Source organism: Suncus etruscus, chromosome 8, assembly GCF_024139225.1.
Source record: "Suncus etruscus isolate mSunEtr1 chromosome 8, mSunEtr1.pri.cur, whole genome shotgun sequence".
NCBI classification, from domain to species: Eukaryota; Metazoa; Chordata; class Mammalia; order Eulipotyphla; family Soricidae; genus Suncus; species Suncus etruscus.
In genome coordinates this window covers 102,510,214-102,529,454 of record NC_064855.1, presented here as the reverse complement: position 1 = coordinate 102,529,454, position 19,241 = coordinate 102,510,214, and the positions used below count along the sequence as shown (strand labels likewise).

The following is a 19,241-nucleotide window of genomic DNA, read 5'->3' as shown; positions in this document are numbered from 1 at the left end:
TTGCAAAAATTATACATTTTAAAAGTTTTTATTTTGTCCCATGTATATATTTTACCACTAAATCAATAATTTGTAGTTCTAATTGCTTTATAATAAAACTCTTGATTCTCTATATTATGAAGCATCTTATATTATAGCAATAATTATAATAGTATAAAAATAAACTTGTGAGCACAATTAATTTTTTTAAATATTGTAAAACTTAAAGTATACTGAGGTCACCAAGTAAAGACAAACAAATCAACTGGGTTGATTTGTTGCCAAACACTTCCAGGTCACCCTGCAGGACTCCTTCTCTGTCAGCTTAATCTTTATCAGTTGATGCCAGGAGTAGGTTAACATAGACTGCTACCCATGCAAGTTTGCTTAATGCTAAATTTGCTGTTGGGATCTCATAACTGCATGCCCTCATTTGATATTAAATTTTCTTGGACCTGAGACTATGCTATTTTGTAATTGTCAAGTAAATTTCACATGAGGCAATACATGTGTTTATCATAATCTAAATTTTCTCTTCTTTTCACTGCTGGGATATACATCTTAGCTTTGGATTCTTAGCTGTCACATTTTAAAGAGAAAGACTCAATTTCCCTTTGCCAGAAGTTCCATGCATCTTGTGGAGTTAACAAGCACCTCATTCCTAAGGGCTTGGTTCATATCATTCCTAGTGTAGACCATTAAAAAAAAGGATAAGATAATGGACAATATGTGAATCACTTGTTCAAGAATGAGACTTCTCTAGAACCTTGCATTCTTTAAACCACAAAAGTACTTTAAAAGGGCCCCCAAAGCCTCCATAATTTAGTCCTATACTAAGTTTGTTCTCATGCAGGTAGCTTGGGTTTTTCAATAAACTTAAAATTTTTTCAATAAACCTTTCTTCATTCTAAATCTGAGTCTTTTTTATCATTACTGGGACTTATGGATAACCACACAAACCTGTGACCACAACCCCTGCATCACACTGAGGGGTATCTGGCAATATATGTCGGAAAAATAACTGTCTGAGACCAGTTCTTTAAGCCCATGTTCTTCATTTAACATGTATTTTCTATATTTCTTTCCCATCACATCTTTCTAAATAAGTTTTAATAAAAACAGGGAAGGAAGGAAGAAAGGAAGGAAGGTAGGTGAAAGGAAGGAACGAAGAGGGGAAGGGAGGAAGGAAGGAAGGAAGGAAGGAAGGAAGGAAGGAAGGAAGGAAGGAAGGAAGGAAGGAAGGAAGGAAGAAGAAAAGGAAGGAAGGGGGAAAAAGGAAGGAAGGAAGGGAGGGAGGAAGGAAGGAAGGAAGGAAGGGAGGAAGGAAAAAAGAGATAAAGAGAATGTCAGAGAATGAGGCAGACTGAGAGAACAAAGACAGAAAGAGAAGCAGAGAGAAACAGAAAGACAGACAAAGAGGCAGACAGAAAAACAGTGTCAGAAACTTAAACAAGCTCAAATCTGATCATATTTGACACAAAAGAATTATCTCAGGATTCAGGAAAACAAATGAGATACAGAATTCCAAGACTAAGCATTGATATATCCTGAGACAGTTGTATTCCCCTTGGGTGAGAGACTCCACCTCTATAACAAAATCCATATAAATAATATCAAAAGAAGACCATTAATTATTTCAAGTTGTCGCCCTTGTAATAACCTTAACAATTTGGCGTGAAAGGACATTTTGGTAAAACCATATATAAATTAAATTGGCGGAGAAAGAAACACAATGCACCCCAGACACAAACGTGCCACCTAAATACTTCCCTAATTCCTGTGAAACATATATTTTGGTACTCTATTTTTTTTGTAAATGCTTTTCTTTCTTTTCTTTTTTTTTTTTTTCTATGTAAAACTTTTATTTAAGCACCATGATTACACACATGATTGTAGTTCTGACTTTCCCGTACTGGGTATGACCCGCTCATCTTAGTTCTGAAATTCTGCATCTCCCGTTTTTCAGGGCTCTGAGATGGGTCCTTCATTCAGATGACTCCATGGCTTTGCAATGGATTAGTTTGTAGACACTATCTTTTCTTTCTGTATAGAGCAATTCTTTAGCTTTGCTGAACAAGTTAACATCAGCTGCTGCCCTCTAACTATCTCTGGAGCTGGCTGGATAGCAGCATCTGTGCCAGGCAGCGGCTGATCCCAAATTTTCCTCAGTCCTAGATTCCTAGGCAAGTCCCTGATGGTAAAAATGGAGAGAGAGAGAGAGAGAGAGAGAGAGAGAGAGAGAGAGAGAGAGAGAGAGAGAGAGAGAGAGAAAGAGAGAGAGAGAGAGAGAGGGAGGGAGGGAGGGAGAGAGAGAGGGAGGGAGGGAGGGAGAGAGAGAGAGAGGGAGGGAGAGAGACAGAGAGAGAGACAGAGAGAGACAGAGAGAGGGAGGGAGGGAGGGAGAGAGAGAGAGGGAGGGAGGGAGGGAGGGAGGGAGAGAGAGAGAGAGGGAGGGAGGGAGGGGGGAGGGAGGGAGAGAGAGAGAGAGAGAGAGAGAGAGAGAGAGAGAGAGAGAGAGAGAGAGAGAGGACATGAGATAGGTGCCAATGCCAACTTTATATACCAGAGCAGCAGCAGTGAAACCCCGGTGGCAATCTGGAACTGCTGGACCTCAGAGCTATACTTGCTTCCGGAACTTAAGTTGCAGGTTTGAGCAGGATGTATAAAACTTCTGATTGCTAAAGCAAATGGTATATATGAATTATGAAAGCAGGAGCTGGCATAGTGAAGGCTGAACAGTGTTTATAGGCTGCCCACCAGGGGGTCCAAGCCAGACACCAGTCCTAATTTACAATAGCAAAATAACTGCACGGAGTTCTCTGACAGCCTACAAGTTCACCAAGAGATCACTGCACTGTTAGCTGTTATGCAAGATTAATAGTGATATTTTCAGTGCCTTGCCAGTTTGTAGTTACTATGGCAATCTGTGAAAGTGGCCAAATGTGCGAGGTGCCATTTCTCCCTCTCATTTTGTGAGGGAATGTGGAAGGTGGATCATCTGAAACTAATGAGAGGCCAACCAAAGACAGCCCTATTGATCCCATTGTGTCTCTATGCCCTATTCCTGTGTATTTTTCCTTAGATAGACACTTTATTCAATGCTAGCTGAATACTTGGCTCCATTACAGTTCAAGTAAATGTTCATTTTAAACACTTTGTGCTTCCTGTGAAATTGTTCGTGGTATAGCTCAATGAGAAACATGGAAAGCAAATGCAACTTGTGTTCTGCCAACCCCCAACATCTTATAAAAATTTTTAAAAAAGGACTAAAGAGATAAAACTTTTGGTATGAAGTCGTGTTTCATTTTACTTTATTTTATATATGCATTTATATTCTTTGGGGAAAAGCAAGGAATGGGAAATAACTGAAATTTTATTTAAATAACGTCCTGTCTCAGAGCTTCCCATGATCTCCAATTACCTAGTAGCTAACCCTAAGTAATTTACATCAGAAAAATATTGGTTTTGTGTGTGAGAGTGAGAAAAAGAAGTGGTACATATTTTGATCTCTTATTGACAGAGCAGATAAAAGTGTATATGACTTAGTAAAGCCTTTTAAGTAATAGATGATAGGTAGTCAATTTTGGAACTTATAGACACAATATTCAAAGACAGGACTTCTAAAAACTTAAATGCTCTGTTTTGACTCAAATTTTCTGTACCGCGAAACTTTTTTTTCACACATTTTAATAGATATCCAGTGATAAAGTATTCCTTCACAGGAGTCTAGCTGGTATTACTAAAAATCCAAAAAAAGTGGCATGTTTTTCTTTTTTTTTTTATCATCTCCAAAACTTTGATGATTTGTTGAAGGCAGGCTAAAAGTTAAGTGTGGTGGTTTAGATATAGGCTTTGCCATTTTTCAGAATAATTTACTGCAATAAGTAGTGGGAATATAAATCTAGGATTTTCTAAGACAATTAATGATTAGAAGACTAAAGCAGATTCGCAATGAGAATTGTAGGACAAATTTGACGTGTATGTTTATCTGACTCTAGAGAAAGTAGAAATATGAGTTGAAAGAAATGTGAAGCCCTCAGAAACTAGGCAAAACTTGTTCAAAAGACATTTTGCATCCACTGTAGATCAGTGCTAAGAATTTGGAGGCACCAAGACCATAATTTAATTATTTTTTGTCCCCCGAGTCACCATACAGACCAGGCAAAGGGCCTGGGTTGAGGTGTATATGGGATGCATTTACTGCACCTCCTCTTTCTATACAGTCAGTGTAAAGAACACAGCCTGTGGTAAGCATTGGGAAGCCTTATCTTTTTTTCTTTTGATTTATATATATGAAGGGTGTATATATATATACACTTCAACACTGCCACATTCCATCACCTATATTCCAGTGTCCTTCCTCCCCACCCCATACCTGCCTGTACTTTAGACAGGCTTCTAGAAATGCTTTCTAAAAGGATAATTTAATTTTAATTATAGGGAGAATACAATTAGTTTACAGTTTTTAAAAATAAGAATTATATCTTTATTTTTATTTTATTATGTATTAAGGTACCAAGATACAAACTAAGGTAAATCTCATATGGGGCAAATGTCCTTTTGACTTTTTATCTGGTCCCAGAAGTTTTAAAATCTACTACATTATATACAGTTTGGAATAATATCAATGTAATTATTATTTTATTATTACATGTATATATTTGTTGTTTCTGTTTGGGGAATATATGAGATGATGTTCAGGCCTGCTTTTTGCAGCTTAGGGCAACAATGTTGGAGCTGGTCATTTGAATGATGGTTGGCCACATACAAGGAAAGCACCTTACTGCTTATGCTTTCTTTCCTATCCACTTGATTTCCTACAAATCATGTATTCTGGTTAATAATAAATATAGAAATTCAGAAGAATTTTGTATTGTTTTTTGTTTGAGGACCACACCTGGTTGTACTCTGGGCATACCCATGACTGCTTAAGGATCATTCTTAGTGGACTCAGGTGGCAATATAAGTTGCCAATGTGCAAACCAGGGTGACTCATACAGGAAAAGTTATTTACTGGATCAACTCTGTCTCATGCCACCAGAATTTAAAATATCTACATTATACACAGTTTAGAAGTGAAAATAATAATGAATTAATAAATAAAATAAATATTAGAACAGAGTGAGAACAGAGCTCTATGTTTCTTTTCATAAGGTGAGGGCATAACCTACCAGTACAAACTCAATTGGTTGTCTGAGGTTTTAATTTTATCCCCAGTACTATATAAACATATCCACACCCACAAACACTAAAATGATAAACAACCAAATTTTCTTATAAAAATCCAATATATGGAAACCACAGTTAATATAAACTACTAGAATATAGGATACTTTATTTGAAAAAAAAATAATAACCTTAAAATATATTAATGGGATAAATTTGAGGACAATTAATATGATGTGAGGAAAACTGGGGCCAGAGAGAGAGAGAGTACAGTGTGTAAGGTGCGTGCCTTGCATATAGCCAACCCATGTTCAATGTCTATGATATCCCATATGGTCAACCAAGCATTTCCAGGAGTAATTTTCAAATGTAGAGGCATGAGAAATCCCAGAGCATTGCTAAATGTGGTCCCAAAACATAACAAAAACATAAAAACAAAAAATAAAGAAACAAAAACATTTAAATAATAACTTTTGTAAAGTTTTGTTGTCTGTGCAGGCAAATATATATAAGTACCTAGGAATAATGTCTTTCATTAAAAGGACAGAAGTGTTCTAGTTCTGCTTAGGATTCAAAAGACTGATCTCAAACCTTAATGAAATCACCTGAAATATTAATAAAAGTTGCATGAAAAGAAAGACCCAATGAAGAAATAAAATGAAGGGGATAAAAAACTTTCCAGGAATAATTTCTCCTGAGGTATTTATTTATTTCTTATATATCTATGAACAATAATTAAGATCTCAGAGTTTTCATAAGCATAATGTGCAGTGTAGGCTACAAAAGAATTCACATACAATTCCTACCTTCAGAACTTAAAGCAGTATCAAGTTAGGGCAATGCTCAAAGAATACTGAATAAAATTTAAATTTAATAAAAACTTGAATATATCCACAATTAAAAATATTGTCCTTTTAATTATATAGCATCAGATTATGTTACTTATTTCAAAACCAATAGTTTTCTAAAATTACATAATTGTCATTTTTTATAAATTACTCACAATAGGGGAATGTCATGATCACTTTTAGAATATGTAAAATAGGTGAACTTTAAAAACTGCAATATGTCAAGGCACAAGATATTTAAGCAATATAGCATGTCTTAAAATGACCTACCTTCTAGACCTCTCACTCAATACTCTTGAGTTTGTTTATTTGATCACTACTGGAATGTGTGAGTTGTTCTGGCTCCTCAGGACTGTAAGAAAAATATTTACTACATAGCCTTTGTCTCTCCAAGTCACCACTCAATGTTCTATAAATTATTCTTCAAAATAAGAGAATATTCTTGTAATTTCTACACCATCATATGATTATCATCGAATAATTGAATAAGTTCCAAACAAACAACTTTTCAAAATCATAGGATTTTTGCCAAAATAGTTTGTATGTACATTCTTGTCAGTAGAAATTAGAATAATATAAAGACATTTGATCTTGGAATCAGAATTTATCTTAGACTATAAAGAAAAAACTTTTGATAATAACTAGTGTCAAATTATAAACTTAAATTAAAATTTCTGATTTCTTAGATAAAATATCAACATAATTTTATACTACAGAGAAAAAAATATGTTTATATACATCATAAATTATTTAAGCTTATCTTTTAACTTAAAGTATTTTAATATACAAACCTATAAAATACACACATTAAATTTTTATTATTTAAAATTTGTGAATTATTTTTGATATACAAACCTATAAAATACACACATACCATATTTGCCGGCGTATAGTATGACTGGGCGTATAAGACAACCCCTAAATTTGCAGTTAAATCATAGGTTTAGGCCTATATTTGCTGTATTAGACAGAAAATTCCTGTGCTGCAACTGTACCACACTGAGCCAATCACAACAAGCAAAGGTTCAAAGGTTATACTGTAATAGACATCCTCTCTGACTCTGGCCAATCTGAGCAGGCTTTTTACAGTGTAGATTCGGGTCCAGAACATTGTCTAATTTGCATGCATAAAAAGCCTGCTTGGATTGGCTGAGTTAGAGAGGCGTCCGAGCAGCCTGGCAGTGACTGGTGCAGGATCGAGTTAGAAAATTCATTTTGTGGCAATATTCAGACAATTTTCCTTTAGCGGCATATTAAAACATTTTTCGGGATAACTCTGCATATAAGACGACCCCCTTTCGGTTGACTTTGTTTCAAAAGTCGTCTTATACGCTGAAAAATACGGTAGTTACAATTTTATTATTTAAAATTTGTAAAGAATTTCTCTTTCCACCACTTACACCTACATGTATTTTTTGAACAATACTTCTGCAATATTATCATTGTGTAACAGAGAATTAAAAAGGTTTGATACGGTTTTCTGTTTTATTTGATATCTATCTCATTCTTCCTCTTTTTCTCACACTTTCACTTTTACATATTTTACTTATTTATTGCTCAACTTCTAATTTGTACTTTTTAATAATAAAATATCAAAACAATAAGTTATTTATACATTTAAGGTATTAACTGGATTGTGAATAATAATAATGGAACATTAATTACTTTTGTATACTATCAAGTTACATTTAGACACAATACCATTAAATTAATCATTTAATGTAGGCATTATATATATATAACATAAGTATAAATAATGATTTTAGGCTAGAGAGTGTGTACAGGATGTAATATATGTGCCTTGCATTGACTGTAGCTGACATATTTGTTCAATCTGTGGATCCAGAGAATATCAAGAATAAGTCTTAGCATTACAAGTTTGCTCCCTAAAATCCAATATCGTCTATAATTTTAGGATTTAGATACATTTTACATAACCTCATAGAACTTGTTGAATCTCGTTATGAACAGGCATCAATGTAAGACCAAGAAGTTAATAATTTATTTAAATTTATTATGCAAGAATTTGGAGAAAAATCATTGTCAGTGTTAGCAATATAAACAAATTTCTAGCACAATTAACCTTATTCAGAATAATACTGTAAGTTAGGATCAATTCATCATGAGCCATCTACTATTACATGGAAAAACATTACTGTCCTTCACATTTTATTTAAATTTTGGTGAGTAAAATCACTCCCTAAAACTGACTCTCATCATAAGTTATACAAATAAACTTTTAATATTTAAGCATGATTCTATCTATGCCAATTAATTTTATTTCAAAATACATTCTTATGTACAACTTAGATATAGTATCTTAAATGATGTCATTTTTAATCATCCCCCTTCACAATATGCTTCTGTGAATCAAAACATAGCTGTTTTCTCAATACTTTTTTATTTCTGAATATTATTTATTATGGTTTCTTATTAAATCATGTGGCACAAATATTCACAGAATTAATTCAGAGCAATATGTAACTTTATGCATACGAGAGAAAGCACAGCTTTCATTAAAATATGTATAAATCTCTAAAATGCATTATATATTACACTCATAAAATATAAAAAATACAAGTTTAAAAATAATTCTTATCTAAAATTAAATAGATTCATTTATTGAGTAACTATATAAAAAGATACTCTAAGAGGAAAGAACAAAGTTACTCCAAATTTGAGAAAAGCAAAAGCATATAACAGTGAGTGATATCAGGAAAAGTTTTTAGCACCGTGAAAAGAGAACAGGATTTTAAATTCAGAAGTGGGATTCTCAACAGGAACATTAGAAAATTCTCTGTGATAAAAAAGCATTGAGGGGATGGATATCGAACATAGGTGTCAGAGAAAAGCTTTATAAGGAGAAAGAATTTTTCTTAAGTCGTAGGCTTGAGGCTTGAAGATATTTTATGTTGGTAAAATGAAGAGAAAGTGTGAACTTTAAAAAAGAAGCAGAAAATTCTGCAAAAGAGAGTGAAAGCGAAAAATGGAAAGAGTAAAACTTTTGTTAAGAAAAGACAATTTTTATTTTTCTGTGTGTCTGGGTCACTGTGACAATACATTTACCACAAACCATGAAAGGTGTACCATGTCCTTGCATCAATCCCTCTAGTACTTTTTTTCTTTATTTTTACTTTCTTTACCTTTATTCTTTCAAAAATTGTTGGCATTTGGTCAATACCATATGGAATAAACTGCTGTTGCTGAATTTCATTTAGAAGAAGTGACAACACACATCTGTGACTATGACATATAACCTACTAATTAGAAAAGTAAAAAGTTCACATTAACAAATGCCATCACCAACAGAAGATGCAAGAAAAGAATTGATCAGGATATAATGAGAATTTTTGAAAACAGCTATGCATTATAAAACTTCAAGGACTCAGTCTTACAGGAAATTATATTATATTTAAATGATAATTTTGTCACTAGAAATGAATAGTGATAAACAGTGTGTACACTATAAATTTATAATTTTGGTAATTGAGTTTTCATGCTCCTATAGCTATTCTGATTTGTCAAATTGTTTTACATTCCATTAGAATCAAGTATTTCTTGGTAGGGATAATGAACAATTTACTTATATTGATTTATGTCACAGACTTAAGTGCTATTATTCTGATGTCTGTGATGAAATAAAGCACTGGAAATTGATACCACATAATTCTGTTTGAGTCTTTAAATAATTGCTCTGTGTGGACATCATGTGCAAGAACTTCAAATATCTCATCACCATTATGCAAGAATATATTGAATTATTTCTTCTATCCATGACACTGGCATTCAGAAGTATTTACTAAGTGATTTCAATTATATACAAAATTTAAACTAGCTCAGATTCTTAGACAATGGAATTTGTATTTTTAATTGTTATGGAATTTAAAAAAATAGAAAAGAAACTTGTATTAACCGTATGTGTAAAATCAACAAACAGACATAAACAATAATTGTTAGCTTTTCATTCTTGGCACACACCTTTGCAATGAAAGACTTTGATTTTATACAGCCATAAAACTAACATGCCACATAGCTAACAAAGAGCTAATATCTATAAGTATGTAAGAAATTAACAAAGCACAGTAACAAAACTAATAATATTTTAAAATATGGGAATAAGGTTAAAAGAACTCTTAAACGATGGAAATAAACAAAAGCCGATGCAAACATGGAAAATATTGTTATCTTTTTTTTTTTTTAAGAAATTAAAACCACGACTGACCTAGGAAGAATCTTGGTTCAATTTCTGGAGTTCCCACATGGTTCCGGAACCAGGAGTGATTTCTGAGTGCATTGTCAGGAGTAACCTGGTATGGCCCAAAATAAAACCAATCAAAGCAAAATCAAATAAACAAAAACAAAAAATAGAAACCAAAATAACAATGGAATGCCACCCACCATGATAATGAGACTTGTTTACATCAACAAAATCAGAAGCAAGTGTGGTAAGTATGGGGCTATATTGATACTCACAAATTGTTGGGATGCTAATTAAGACAGTGTCATGAAAAATAGAGCTATTTATTTACTTATTGTGCTGTTTGGGCCACACCTTTTTGTGCTTAGGGGATAATCTTAACCCTCTATTCAGGAATTACTCCTGGCTCTGCTTAGGAAACCAAAGTGCATTCTGGGGCTTAACCTTGGGTCTGCTGCATACAAATGCAAATGCTCTACATGTACTATTGCTCTTGCTCCAGCATGAATATGTTTAGTATGTTGAACTTTGTTATATACCAAGCTGTAGCTATCCCACTCCTATTATCTTTTCTCTCACCTTTGATTTCTCTGCAAAGAATCTAAAAACAATAATTCAAATTAAAAATGGTCATGCATACATATACTCATTGGAGCACTATTTATAAGTAGCCTAGATCTGGAAATAATCCAAGTGTCCAATGACAGAAAAATGAAAAAGACATCACATACATGAATTATACTCAGTTGTAAGAATTAATACAATCTTTCGCCATTTTCAAAAACATGGATGGAATTGAGTGGTTGTGTTAATTGAAGTCAAAATTACATAATATATGTCATTACTCATGGAAATTTTGAGAAACATGTCTTGGAAACAAGACATGTTACAATTCATTATAATTTATGGACACAAAAATTAGAGCTTTGTTGACCAGAGGTGAAATGTGGTCTCCAATAGTACAATAATTGAAATACTTCAATGGTAATTATGATATAGTCATCATTATGGTTTGCAGAGGTTAAAAATAAACCTCAAAATCATTTAAAATTTTTTTGAATTCAATAGTAGGAATTTTAAATATATATTACAATTTGTATACAATCTTAAGAAACAAATTACTTTTAATATGCAAATAGAATAGATGGCAAGAAATCATAAAGTTGTAATTTTAATACATAAACAGCAGCAATTAAAAGAAAACACAAATAGAAAATTCAATTTATTATACTTATATATCTGCTATATATTTTACATATGCATTAAATATTATATATGCTAACATTTTCACAATAGATGATGAATATTTTTAAGAAATAAGTCACTACAGAATGAACTTAGATACAAACAGTGCTTACATAAATTTATATATATGATGAATATATTTTTAAATTTATAACAAAGTACTTAAAGCAAATCAGTTTAAATAATAAGGTTTTTTAAAGCAATTTCTTTTGTAAAATGTCTTTAATGCTGTGCTTTCTGATTTTCTTCTTCTTTTCAAGAAAGGTTATTTAATAACTACATTAAAGTTTGGTGCAATCTTCAAGCTAGAGTAAGTCCTGAGCACAAACTGGTGTGGTTTCAAAAAATAAAAAACAAAATTTTGTAACCACACTTTGAATAAAAAAAAAAAAAGAACACGATGTAAACTGCTTCAAGAGAACTTTATAACTTTTATAATTTTATAAATTTTATAATTTTCTGCTTGGTTTTGGACCACACCTTTAGAAGTTCAGTGTTTACTCTGACTTTGTATTCAGGTATTATCCTGGTGATATCAGTTGATTTATCCCATGTAACTACATGCAAGGCAAGCACCCTACCTGCTGTGTTATTATTTCAGCCCCATTATGATATTTTGATATTTTAAAGAAGTCACTTTAGAACCATTAAAAGTATTTAAAAATATAAGTTCTGCAAAAATAATTTAAATAATTTAACATTTTAATATTACCATTTTGCTTTGTTTATATTTTATTTATATATGTAAAGGGAATTCCACCAATTTATATTGATTCTCAAAGGAAATATTAGAATTAATTTTTTCAAGTTTACAGCTGAGATTTGCATAAGCCATAACTAATAGTCTGTCCTTGGAGTAATTACTGTTAATGGGTATCTAAGGGAAATTATTGCCTGCTGCTAAGAAGAAGGAGTGCCAAAAAATTAGGATTCCCATTTGGGTGGAATAAGATATAAATCACATTTATTCTTACCATCATAACTAGTGGAGCAAAAATAAAAATCAAACGTGTCATAACAAATCAAAACTGAATTTTATGTAGAGGTCTAAGATATGTAAAACTGTCTTTCATAATCAAACCTAATACACTGTAAATGAAAATTATATTCAAATGTTAAGAAAAATAAAAATAGTAGAACAAATGTAGCGCACTAAGCAAATATTCAACGGGGGAACAGTTAGTTACATTGTACATGCAAAAGTGAATTACATACTTACTCTTTGGTTTGCTAGATGAGTCAGCCTATGGTCCAATAGCATTTTAGAAAAGTAAAAATTATTGTTAAATTTCCTATTTAAATAAAATATTAAATGAATTTGAATCACAACCAGTATAAAATTAAGTAATTAAAGCAAGAGACATTGACATGCCACTGAATAATACAGAAACCCATTTATTGAAGCAAAATTTCTTCTTAGAATGCTTAATGCAGTTTCTTAGTTACTTTAATATATTGGACTTCTATATAACTTAGTCAAGATGAGTAAAGAATCTCAAATTAAAAAGGGATAAAAACTTTGAAAAATCTCCTTGACCATTGATAGTGGAATTTATTAATTGTAACCTTGCAGTTTTGTGGTAGTGCTACATGAGATTATTATAACAATAAATTTTGAAGGATAGTATTAAGATAAATAAGATAAATAATAATCTTCTATTAGCTTAGTAAAGAAACTTCAAGCATTAATCAAAGAGGAAATTTAATACATTATTTTTGTGTTAGACTACAAATGTAAATCGCTATCTATGAAACAGCCAAGAGTCAGATCAAATAATGATTCCTCCATTTCTAAATTAAAGGGATAAATAGATGAAATAGGAATTCTTAAATGAAAAGTCTTCCTTCCACAATGCAAGTGCCATAACTGAAATATGCTATAAGTTAAATGCTATAAAATCAATGAATATTTAAATATTATTATAACATATTATATATCCTAGTGCCCAAATAATTCATATATTGAAGGTTAAACTACAGAGAGGTAATATTTGTGAGATTAAACAAGTCCTTCACCTTTTATGCCATATATGTAAATCTTCACTTGTAAATTACTTCTAAAGTCCTCAATTCACAGATATCTTTGTTAGATTACAAAAAATGTGAATTCATAAAGATTTAAGAATGATACTACTTTAAATTTTTCTATATATCAATATGATGGCAACTAAGATGGTTAACAATTTCTATTGAACTAAATAGACTTGTCTGATCCCTTATTAGAAAGAGGTGAAAGACTTGAGATGCAGTTGTCTTTACTACAACAGTGACAGCTTTTTGATTTGCTGGATCCTGCAGATTTAACCAATAACTACAGTTGACCTTTATCACCATGTTCATCCATAGTGAAATATACCATGTTGGTAATCATTTTCTTTTGAAATCATTTTAGCTTGTCAAAAGGGCAGAATTTAAAGAGCAGGAACAAACCCCCTTTGGAATACGTAAGACTGTATAGACTGCCTTTCAAACTATTCAACCTTTTACTTACAAAGAGCTCTTTTAAACTCCAAGTCTCACGCCAACTGCTTCAAAGAGTAAATGAAACAATGCCTTCTGTCAGTCATTTTTTTCCAATGGTTGAAGGGACTCCCCATTATGAGCAACATGTTTGAAAATAAGCCTGCAGAGATAATGTCACTTATGTCATTTCAAAAAAGGAACTTCTTAATAAAATCTTATTAATACCAGCTGAAGAATATTTATATCCAAACTGGTGAAACCACATGCTGTATTGATGGGCACAGTGTGTTATAAAGTCTTAAGTCATTTTACTGTTCCAATTATCTGCCTCAAAAATATTTTATTTATTGTTAAATACTCGTGATTTGGTGACTTTTTTGTTTTTCTGTATCATTATATTGTTCTCTCTTGTAAAGTTGAAATTCTTTTTAAGTTTTATGTAAATATAAAATTTACCTCTGAAAATAATCTGATCACCTTTGAGTAATATTGCACTTATAAAAGATAATGATATTTTTTCCTTTGGATTATAGAACACTATTACATGAAGTTTCTTTTAAGTTTTAGTAAACACAGTAAGATAAAGAGGTTAAAATGTGGCATATGTTACAGATATTATATTACTCTACATGGTCACATAGGATGCTTTAATTTTCCTAGTAATAAGCTTCTCATAGTAAAAGGATTTTCCAGTTTCTATTCCTGAATATTGATGAATCTCTTATACAGAGTGGATGACCATAGTAAGAAACAATATCAGTTAAAAGTAGATTAACATTTCATGAGTTCTGTAAAAGTGAGATATGTGTGGACATCAGAAGCAAAAGGCCAGTTTAGAATTGAGATGCAATTTCTATGAAAAAAGGCAAAGTATAAATTGATCTATGTTAATATTAAAAATCTTACTCAATAAACAAAATCAGAGTTTAACTCAATGCTTCTGTGAATACTCTTGATGGAATTGCATTGATTATAGTTCTACATACAGATTCTAGACAAGTGAAGAATCCTTCATTGTGAAATGCATTAGGTTTAGTAAACAATAAATCATTAAAGATCCATAAATGTGCGATGTATATGAATAAGAACTGTTGGGATTTTGATAATGTTATTGACAAAAAAAGTAAAATAATTTAAAAATCTAAGTTTTTCTTACAATTACCTTTTAAATACTCAAACTTCATGAGGTTTATACTAATCCTTGATAACTTTGTTTGTGGCGAATGCAAACATTTTGGGCTAGGGCTGGTCATTAAAGATTATAGAAAAATGAAGATTTATACTGATGATTTGATAACAATGTAAAAAACTACAGAAAGAAAATACAATAGAATTTGAAATTTGTTTAATACTATATATATTAAAGCATAGTTGCCAATATGTGAATATTATTTTAACTGACAAAACTTTTTATTTTGGTTTTTTGATCACACCTGGCAGCACAGGGGTTACTTGTGACTACGCTCAAAAACCTCTCCTGGCAGGCTCTGGGGACTATATGGGATGCCGGGATTTGAACCACCGTCCTTCTACATGCAAGGCAAACACCCTACCTCCATGCTATCTCTCAGGCCCCTTACCTGAAATTTTTTAACATTTTATTCAGTAGAGTTTATGTCTTTATGAATCTAATGTGAATGAAAATTGAAACATGTAATAGATGATATTATTTGAGTATTCTAAGTAGCCCAATTGGTTTTCTTTCATTGACCCAGGTTATATGGAATCTAAATCTAATGCATCATATTTAAATGAATCATCAGTGTCATATGTCAAAATATTTGTATTATAATCAACAAACTTATTTATATGCAGATGTTTAGTTGGTAAATTATGCTAATGGAAATATAAATTTTATGTATGTTAGGTAATTATATTTTGAATTAATTTATTTGTTTTTCTTTCATATATGTATACATTTATTCCAAAATATTTATAGGCAGCTATAATGTTATAAGCAGTTTAAACAAACTGAATATAAAAATAAATTATTCCTCACTCAGAGAACTTTATGTACAAAGAAAATTACAATAGAGAGAAATATCTGTGGATGCAGTGGATTAGTTGATAGGTGTTATAAAAACGTATTTCACCCAAATAATGAAAACTTAAAAAATTGTCATCCCTTTGTCCTTCATTGAGTGGACTAGGAGCATGTTATCCATGATATTATGCTGCAACTAATCTTCCTACAGATAGTGAGGTTAAAATAATTCAGTTTTATCTAATGTTCAATATTAAATGAAGACAAATATTGCCTGAAATTCAAGAAATAAAATAAAGCATCTTATATTTCTAATTTTAATTGTTCAAGATATATAGTTTGCTGAGGTTAGCAAATATAAAATACTTCATAACAATTTTGAATTTTCTATAAGCAGTTACTTAGTATAAATGTTAATATTATATACAGAAGACTATGTAAAAATTAAATTTGTTATTTAACTGATACTTGAATTTAAATGAGAAGTATAATTTTAACTGCCCTCATTCTCTCAATGGAATACCAAACTACAGACACTGAGCAAGTCACATTCTATCTGTGCCTAACTTAGAAGTCCCAGTGGCTTTCTTTTCAAGTTTCTGTATTGATCTTTTCCTTGGCCCAAGGCATTTATACAGACAGCATATTTTAGCAATTCATAGACATTTTCCTTATCCTCAATGAAATATAGGTAAATTATATCATCCTTTATAGTGATGGACAGAAAATTGTGATTAGTCTGAATGACTTCCTTGGGAAAGGGGATAAAATCACTTCATCCAAAGAAAGTATCACATTTTTTATAAACTTTTAAGACAAAAATGAAACTTATAAAGAATAATGACTAGCAGAGTTCACTTAATAATAACTAATCAGTTATTACTCCAGGGAGCTGATTAAAGTAATACTATTTGAAGATACCCCCTAAATTATCAGAGATTTTTGTCGTGTTTTTATTTTGAACATTTAAATTCTATTATAACTTTTTCCAATGTGCAAGGCACTGTGTTTTCAGGAGGGAGATAAATTAACACCAATACTCCATAAGAAAAAAATGTAGATTCATCATAATACTCATGTTATCCATGAAATACTTTTGAGAATTCCCAAAATGATACTGCTCAGGTCTGATACCGGCAACACATATAGAGATGGAGACAGTTGTAGATATTTTCTAAACAGTGGATCTGTGGACAGTGTGTAGACCTTATATTTCCATTTACTTTTTTGTTGCGTTATTTTTGGGACTATAATTTAGGGCTATTTTGGGGACTACACCCAACTTTGCTCAGGTATAAACTAATTCTATCATCTGCGGATCATTACGATGAAGTTCACACTTACTCCTAGATCTGTGCCCAGGGATCAATATCGACCTTTTATATTTGACCATATGCTCAAAGGACCATATGGAGAAGCAGAGGACTATTAGGATCAGCATATACATATACATGCAAGGCAAAAACTACATATACATATACATGCAAGGCTGTAAACTATGCTTATCTCTCTAGTCTCCTCAAATTCAATATTACTAAATGACATCTATATTCTGCTATTAGAGGTAATACACTTTAGATTTTATGTGATCACATATTTCTTTTAATACTTGTTTGCTCCAGAAACAACAACCAGAGGACTGATTAAACAATTGCTCAGACAGAGATTCAAGATCTAGGGAGATTTTTTGAGAGCCATGGTTTGTAATCACTTTCATTTTCTAAAAGGAACAGTGTTTTACACTGAATTGGATGTTCTTCTCTGGCTGAACATGGCACTGGTCACTGACAACATGACTATAAATGTTTCTTATGTACTGTATTTGTCTGGTCAGATTGTACCAGTAACATTACAAACTTAAAAATTGATCCACAGAATCATGAAGAAGTACTCAGAAAGGGTATTCTCTTTCTGAAAAGGGAATAAAAAACATATGCATTGTTATCTAAGTATTCATCGTGATTAGCCCTACAACACTGAAAATATACCCCAGTTCTAGTGTTAAAGCAGATGAAAACCTAAGAAATGTCATCGTAACACAATACCAGAAAATGTTCCAGATTTAAACAAAACCACGAAACAAATTAAATGTATGCCTTAGTTTCAATTCTTGAATGTAATAATGGTAGAAAGTCTATCAAAATGTGGTATTTTTGCTTATATTCTATATTAGATTTATTTTTATACTTTATGCATTTGAGGATATAAACCCATGTGAATAATTTAGGTGCCACTCCATATTGATGACAATATATGCCAATCATATAAAAACGGGCTCTCCATTGATGATATAACACAGGTGGCTTATTTGCAGTCATGGTTTTAAAGTTTGTGGACTCAGAGAATAGTGACTTCAATCTGTTAGACAGTGTACAGTATTTTTTATTGTTGTTTGTTTGATTTCTTCTTCTCCTTCTTCTTCTTCTTCTTCTTCTTCTTCTTCTTCTTCTTCTTCTTCTTCTTCTTCTTCTTCTTCTTCTTCTTCTTCTTCTTCTTCTTCTTCTTCTTCTTCTTCTTCTTCTTCTTCTTCTTCTTCTTCTTCTTCTTCTTCTTCTTCTTCTTCTTCTTCTTCTTCTTCTTCTTCGCTATTTTGGGGCCACACTTTGTAAGGTTTACTCCTGGCTATACACTCAGAAATCATTCCTGGCTTGGGAGACCATATAGGACGCCGGGGGATCAAACCATCGAACCACAGTCCATCTTAGGTGCAAGGCAAATGCCCTACCACTTGTGCCACCACTCTGGCCCCAACAGTGTGCAGTTTTTTTCAGTGGAAAAATCTGAATGGAGGAAGTTAGCATTTCATCTTTGACTGAATCTTGTGTCACCCTAATTTATACTTCTGATAATATGCTGTTAAATTGAGTTTACTGTTTGGTGAGGAATTTTGCATAATAAATCAATCGCTATAATATTCTGTGCATAACTTTGTTTGCTTTGGGTAATAGTGGCCTCACAAACTATTTTGGAGTGTACTTGTCTGTTTCATACTTTGTTTTAATTTTTTTACATTAATCATCATGGTTGACAATTTTGTAATGTTATAAGGTCTCAGTGACTTGAGTTCATGAATACTAATGTCCAATTGCCTCCCAACTAAGTATCCATCTCTCTTAGCTACTCTCTCTGCTATTAAACCTCAGCACCTTCTCTCAGCTCAATTTCCTCTGTTGCTGTTTTCTCCTCAAATCGCATTTCTATGCTAAATTCAGTTCTGCAGACCAGTTCGCAGATTCCGTTTCCTTAGGCATACTCCCCTTCTGTCTTCTTAATATTGTACAAATGTCAAAGAGCAAACAATTTTTTTTTAGGGGAAGAGGGTACACACAGCAGGGTTAGGATTTACTCTTGGATCTGA

At 32.0% G+C, this 19,241-nt stretch overlaps 1 non-coding gene across 1 annotated transcript; it reads right to left on the bottom strand.

Moving 5' to 3' along the window:
- Positions 1 to 4,110: 4,110 nt before the first annotated feature.
- Positions 4,111 to 4,243, bottom strand: LOC126016534 (small nucleolar RNA SNORA51). The gene has a single exon (XR_007498329.1). It is a non-coding gene; the product is annotated as a small nucleolar RNA SNORA51 (small nucleolar RNA).
- Between the last annotated feature and the right edge of the window lie 14,998 nt (positions 4,244 to 19,241).